At 45.4% G+C, this 7,628-nt stretch overlaps 1 long non-coding RNA gene across 1 annotated transcript; it reads right to left on the reverse strand.

Moving 5' to 3' along the window:
* Nucleotides 1-695: 695 nt before the first annotated feature.
* Nucleotides 696-1,627, reverse strand: LOC120902382. Its single transcript, XR_005739409.1, has 2 exons — nucleotides 1,313-1,627; nucleotides 696-1,242 (listed from the first exon to the last, which is right to left on the reverse strand). It is a non-coding gene; the product is annotated as an uncharacterized LOC120902382 (long non-coding RNA).
* Nucleotides 1,628-7,628: the final 6,001 nt, after the last annotated feature.

The raw sequence follows: 7,628 nt of genomic DNA on the forward strand, positions 1-7,628 counted from the left end.
ACAGGCAACCCTTTGCCAAGCGTTTCTCAAGAACGCACCGTTCCGCACCCATTTTCCGCGCCGTGGAGGGCTGGCGGACTGCTAATGGGTTTTTGATTGGGAATGGCGGGGAAATTTGCCGAATTTGCTAGCTTTATCGAGATGGGAAAGTTGCTCATTTCGCAAAACGGTAGTCGCTTACAGCCCCATGTTACACGGGACGAACCACACCACAATCTGCTTCCGAATATACCGAACCGATCAATCATTTGTTTCTTTAAACTTTAAGCCTTAGATTTGACAATCCCGCACAAGGCTCGAAGGACTCGACTGTCGGTTTTGTGTTGTATGACTTTCTGTTCACATGCAGATAGAAAGGAGGGATGTACAGGGAAATGGAAAACTTTTTGACAACCTAGTTGCTGCCAGAGCGACATCGGTTTGAACAACAGCATCGGTTTGGCGGGTTGTTGCGGGCAGAATCGAAAAGTCGAGGCGAGGAGTTGCAGGGATAGCATAGCATGAGCACGGACGATCGTCACCGTCCCTCCCTTCCCGTCAAAAGCCTAGAGCAGGAACAAATTCAATTAAATACACTCTGCTCAATAAAATTAAATCCCACACGGCCCACAACAGTCCACTGCTAACAATAAAAACATAATGCTCCTAGGGACACGGTGTGGTGTGATGAATGAAACACAGGCACAACAACATCGTCAATCTAGCCCGAACTCTAATATATCACGATACATCGAATGATTGATTCGTTACGAAACAAACACAAGCGGGCAGAGGGACCACATTCGGGGGTTCCTCTGGTTGACGTCGCTGCTGCGGAGTGGAGTAGTGGAGTTGCGGAAAAGTTTGAGCGCGATGAGTTGTGGATGACTTTTTCGGCTACAATTTGCCGCCAACAGCAACAACACGTACGCAACTGCAAAACGGTGCAGATAAAAAATAACATAAGTTTCATATCTGATTTTGATATCAAAAATGATAAATGATTTATCATTCGTTCCTAGAATTTTCTTCGCTGCAGGAAAGGGCGTGTGTGCCAGACACGCTCTCTATGTTCCCGCGTACCGTACATCCGCTTCTCACTTCTTGCTTGTCGAAGGAATAAAATATGGCCCTTCAACGTATTCCGTCCACTTCCACTGCGCCAACTTCGAAGTAGAGGCATTCCCTGAGGGCATGATCTATTTCATGAGCGCACCCGGTCTGCGTCTATCAATCGACGACTGCTTCCAACACACAGCCTTACTGCACACACAGAGAGAGAGTTCAATGTTAGAGGCGGTGGTAAAATGTCGCTTTGTTTGCAAATATTTACCTTCTCGATACTGAATGCAGCTTGATGCATTTTTACAACCTACTGCAGCACCTATTGAATTTGCAATCTATCTTTTCGTTGGCGTTTTGTTCCTTCGTTGGCAGCTTCGCTATCCATAACTCCTCTTGTAAATGTAATGAAATGTGCAAAAATGTGCACAAACACACACACACCCGTACAAAGAAACCCTTCGCCAATGTGTATGAAAAACACTCGTGTTCGTTAATCGAAATCTCTTCATGGCACACTGCGTCCTACCACAAATTCGTTTACAATCAATCTACTCTTCGCGCTCAATGGGCATCCAGTTTGTCATCACTCTTGCGTTGGCTAAACGGTCCGCATAACTTATTCATGTCGATGATGTCGATACTTACCCGCTCGGCCCGGGCCTTTAACGGCGATGATGATCCGCTCTTGTAATGCTGATTGGATGGTTTGCTTGATGATCCTCATGCATGCCCCTCCACACAGTAATCGCAGCAAGTGCTAGCACATTACAACATGCCATTACCATAGCAAGACGGTCTCGGGAAAACAATCGTGTAATTAGCTGCGAAAGGCACTCCCGCTTTTCAGCTTTCCAGATGAAACGCTCCCACTTCCCACTACTACCGCCTCCCACGTCACGGCACGGGTTAACGAATATGAATACTCTTTGACGACACGATGTCCTCAAATATGTGTGTCATTAGTAACCGAAAACGCTCCAAATTGACACAATACCGTGCTGTGATAATATTACTTAAAAAAAAAACAACAAACCACTACCACTATCACAAACACAACCATCGGAGGGGGGGGGGCATCGGCTTTCCCTGCGCTTGTGTTACAGCCACGCAACGGTTGCTTCGTTTCCAAATTTATATAATTAAAATTTTCAAATACCCTAACTCTCAACACGGCTTCTCCAGTTTCTTGCGGCGGGTAAGCTGTTGCTGTTGCCTTGTAAGCTTGTATCAATCAAAGCCCCGCGAGAGGTGGTGAAATTTAGATAAATGATTTTTTAGCTCTCATTATTATTATATTTTCGGCCCGCTTTTATCGTGCACATCACCAGCCCCAACCGCTGCTACCTTTTGCTTAATGAACATGATGATTGTTTCTTTTATCTTCCAGACCTTTGCCGGTCACATGTCCGCCCGACTGAGCGGATGGGTTTTGCTCGGGCACCGTGGAACAAAGGGAACGCAAGACGTGGCTAAAAATATCATCCTAGATGTTGGGCATTGGGTAGCCCACGACGACGACGACGACGACGACGAAGGAGAAGACGCACATACACCTCTCGCATTGGAGCTAAACTGTAACGACTAACAGTAAAAATTAATAAAACTACTGTACCGCGCTATAGTGACAAGTGGAGAATAGCCACTTTCTTCCTCTTTTCTTTCGGTGGAAGTTCGCTTCAGCATGGAGGGATGAAAGACCAAACAAAAAAAAAACAACAAAGCCTAAAATCCGACACAATTAGGAACGAATCGATATCGTTTGCCCTTGCCGTTTCCGAGCGCGTGTGTTACGACGATGATATGGGGAACCTCCTCTCTTCCGTCGTATGAGAAACAAACAAGCAAAAGATTCCAAAACCCCGGAAGATGATTTTAGGGAATCCTTTATTTTATTTCACAGCTTTTTCACAGCGCTCCGGCGGCAACCGGTTACAGCACTTTTCGCATGAGCAGGCCGCTTCCCTTCCAGCACGGGGCCAGGGCCCAGCTCAGGGGGTTTTATTTAAAGAAATATTTTGCTGCTACCTCACGCTGCTGCCGGGCGTTTCATTAGAGCTAAAGGGCCGCATAGGGCTCATCTATCTTTTACTCCCTAGTTTTTGATGAGTGTGTGAAATATGATTGATTATACTGCTGAGCAAGAATGATCGGTGCAATGCAAACAAAGTCTCGCAACAGATTTTCTTCGATCGATAGTGAGAAAGCAGTAATGGGCGAAGTTTTGATTCTTTTGATGCAACCAATAGAGTGTTGAGCAATTTTCACCAATTTATACTGGTACAAACTGGTCAATCTTATGTGCTCAAGCTTGCTTCCAGATTAATAAAACGGAAAAAGGAAAATTTTCCCATTTCGATTTGATTACTTTTCATCGTATGGAATAGAGTTTTGAGAGTACTCCCCCTCAACTGTAAATGGTAAAATTGTCTCAGTTTCCAATTCAATCAAAAGAGCACGACGCATACGAGTAAGCGACCGTGCTAAAAACCTGCTGTAACAAAATTTAATGTAAATATTAACACACACCTCCCCGTCGTCGCGTGCATTCGCTCCGTTTTTCTTTTTTAAAGTGAGACCAAGCAAACAGACTCAATATAAGAAACGAGTAAAACGGTTTCATCGACATCGATCGGTTGCAAACCACCACCCACCTCACTTCCCCTCCCTCTCCCCCCTTAACGAATGGTTAATATTTTCCTTAGATTATAGCGAAGCGAAAGAACCTTAAACCCGGCCGCCGCCCCTCCCTGCTTACTTGCGCACTGTTCTTTTTATTACCATATTTTCCGTCCATCGTCGTCTTACACTAGAAAATTAATGAAGCATGCGTATTGATAACGCTCATAGAAACTGATTTCCTTATGGTGTTCGCCTTTTTCCATCGACTCAATATCGCTCGAGCGGCACCAAGGCAAGGGTGTGTGTGTGTGTGTGTTTGCTTTACCACACCGTGAAATATCGCTCAGGCGCTTTCGTCGTCAATGGAAAAACAAACGAACACTGTACACGACGGTACACGGCGAGCAAAAGGGACGGCAAATACACAAAGGCAAATGCACGCTTCGATAAAAGACGAGCAGCAGCAGCAACAAAAAAATTGCCCTTTTTGGATCTCTGGTCCACGCTGTTGTGGATGGTGTTGAACAGAATCGAATATATCGATTGAAGCGCACACGCACAGGACCAAGCTTCTGAAAAGGACACACCGTTTACATTTGACTTAGGTGGGTCGATGTGCGCCCCAACACTGCCCCGTGAGAACACCTTTCCAATACATAGACACGGGGAAAATTGATGAAATGCAGCTTACCTGGTGAGCATTGTTTTGTTGCGATCACTTCGTCTAAACATTTCAAAACCGCGGATGTACTCCTTTTTGCAGCCAAAACCCACCTAAAACCCGGTTCTTGTACAGGCACCGTGTGTGCTGACCACCATCTTCTGCCTCACTTGTAAGCACCAAAGCAAACGACTTTTGACCTCCCGTTTTTGATTGTGCTCTCGGCCTACTACGCGCAGTTGCTACGTTCTGTTTGCTGTTTTGAAAAATGATTAATAAGCACACATGCTCTCCCTCTCTCGCTCTCTCTCTCCCCTAAACGTCAGGACTTTCTGGGATTGCTGTGTGAAGTGTTTTGATAACAGCGGTACCGGAGGATGACAGCCAAAACCAGGCGGCAAACGGAGAAAAACAGAAACACAGCCAGTTCGAGACGAGTGAATTAAATAACATTTAAATATGCAAAAGCACGTTCCCATTTGTTGCTACGGCAAATAATAATACGGCATCCGGGTTGCACGGTTTGTGAGCATTATCCAACGCCGCTGCTGCCAAGCCAAGCTGCCAAGCGTGTGGTGGAAAGTGTAATTTTCCACCACTCGGAAAACTGTCGCACCGGGTTTCGGATGAGTGGCAAAAAGAGTGCTGAACCGTACAGATTGAATAATGATAGAGTTGAGGGAAGAGCGAGCGTGCGGAGCGAAGCGAGAAAAAAAAAGATGAAGAAGATGGATTGCCACCGATGTCAATGAATGTTGTTTATTTTCAAGTTTTTACGGTTTTCTGGCATTATGCAAAGACCGAGGAGCGGGCTTTTCCGCACCCTCCTTTTTAGCTGAGGACGAAACCTCTGCTATCTCAGCTTCATCGCCTCGCTGCGACGGGGTTACTGCTGCTACCCTAGAAGGGATGCTGCTATTCGATGACATACTTACCGTTACGCTGTTGTCCCTTTTTTTCCCAACCCTTTATCGCCTCGCCAAACCTCGAACACCTCGAAACAGCGCCACCTCTTTGTTTCGATCAAATTTCCCAAATCCTTCAACCCCAATTTGCATCGCGTTTGGCGCGCGTTGGTGGAAATGTGGAAAACCCCGTAGCGCAGCGATGTGTTAGTACAGCTACATCCATACAACACGGCCAACCAGCGAGGACCAGGCGTGACCCGTTTAGATTGTGTACATGTACATCTATAGGATATGGATAAGGGTAGGTTTGGTTCGTTTGTTGGGCATCAAGCAGTCTTTTTGGACGCTTCCTTCGACTCATATCGCATTATATCGAGGTAATTTATGAAGATTGAAGGAGCGATGTTCAATTTGATCATTCGACACAATTATCGTTATCGATTAAAATTAAGTTACAGTGGATCTGGCTGGTTCATTCTCCAATGTTGCAATAATTCCTTGACATGCAATAAATTATCAAACGCATAATTTACCAGTTTAATTGCTTTTACATTCATTTCGTTTGACTTACAACACACCTGCACATTCGTTTTACACCTATTCCAGTGCCATCAATCTACATAAAGCATTTAAAAGCTGCTTCTGCTCAACGTACCACGATAGAAATGAGCATAATTTCCACCATAATTTCCCATTTTGTCAGCTGCTAGCGCGCTTCTCCTCACTTGTGTTCCTCCACGTGTGACATCTAATAGAATTTCTTTTCCTGTGCCAGGGAGCACGACGTGCTTCAAATTCTTTTCCCAGTCAGGCGCACACAATTACACACACACACAAATTCGCAGATCTTACGAGATCTTTCACCAGCGCGCTATCGTTGTCGTCGAAAGAAAAGGCTGCTTCGATTTGATTTATTGTCCTGCAGCGAACTTACACACCAGTCAGCGTTGGCGTTTGGTGTATGTGTGTGTTGTCAAAACCTTTGGTGTAATGCTGTGAAAATCTCACCCGACAGCCCGCCGTAGTAATATCAGCGCAAGTGACATAATTTACTGCGCTTTATGAAGGCGAGCATTTTGCTCACCGCATGTTGCGCACCGATGTAGTACCACATACGCAAACCATAATGCTGTGTTCAAGTGTTTGGCCTCCAAGGTTCAATCCGGGAGTGCAAGAGAGATAAATAAATGAATCAGAATCGCATTTATTTATAGTGTGTGCAGCGGGGTGAACCGTGCAAGCACACTGGTTCTTAATTATTTCATTATTCGGCAAACCTAATAACAATAACACAGTTGCAACAACCAGCCCGTCTCCATGTGCCACCCTTGACTCTATCAGAACGCAGCATGATGGGCCGTTTCTCAGATTGCAACCTATACCCCATCCCATATTGCCTCTCTGCCGCTCTCTCTCTCTCTCTATCTGTGTATGTTATGACGTGACCGAAGAAAATTTATCGTTTCAATTAATTTCACTAAAAGAAATCATCTGGACGCAATAAAAATTCCTCGCTTTCCTTGCCCTCGTCCCCCTCCTCCTCTTCCTCCTGCTCGGTGCTCGGATTGCGGAGAATACAACACACTCTCGGGAATGCCTATCACATGTCTGGCCCTAGTAAATCAAAACGCGATCTCGGGGTTTTTCTAGCCAGTCGATAGGGCCGAGGGGAATTGCGAGGTAACATACAAACGTTTGTTTTCCCATTTTTGGATTCCTTTACGAAAAGCCTCTCCCACCGTAATGCCACAGACAGATTCGAAGCTCGAAAACTGGAGCTGATTTTGATACAATTTGAAAGGAAAGGTAATTATCACGATCAAACTGCAACCACAATCCCCCCCCCCATTCGTTCATGATGACGCGATGTACGCGCAAAACCCTCCCACTCCCCCTTTGTAAAACAATCAAATTAACAAATGCTTTTAAGTCATTAATTTATTTAAATTTATTTATTTCTCCATAACGATGTGTAAATTGAGACTGCGTGCAGTGACTGTGGCTGTATACGCATCGGGCGGTAAACGCTGTGATACTGATGTATCCAGGCAAGCCCACTACGCTCATGATGATGGTCTCATGATGACAACAGGCGAAAGGCAAACCAAACCGACCGACCAGCGCCGCCAGTTCGCCAGCCCATCATCAAGCTATCCAATTTGAACGTTGTGATCTTGTCTAAGCAAACAATCATCGCATAAATATCCATTTCATTATGATTGCTTTTGCAATCGATGATGTTCATGTTGTTGGTGCAGTACGAGAGAGTGGGTGGATGGGTGGGCGCGTATCCTATCCACGGAACCGCACATGAATGAAGCGATAGTGGTCAGTCCTGGAACGTTGGATGCATTTGGCAGTCAAGTGTACTACGTACGTACCACGGGCGCTTGTGC

Source organism: Anopheles arabiensis, chromosome 3, assembly GCF_016920715.1.
Source record: "Anopheles arabiensis isolate DONGOLA chromosome 3, AaraD3, whole genome shotgun sequence".
NCBI classification, from domain to species: domain Eukaryota; kingdom Metazoa; phylum Arthropoda; class Insecta; order Diptera; family Culicidae; genus Anopheles; species Anopheles arabiensis.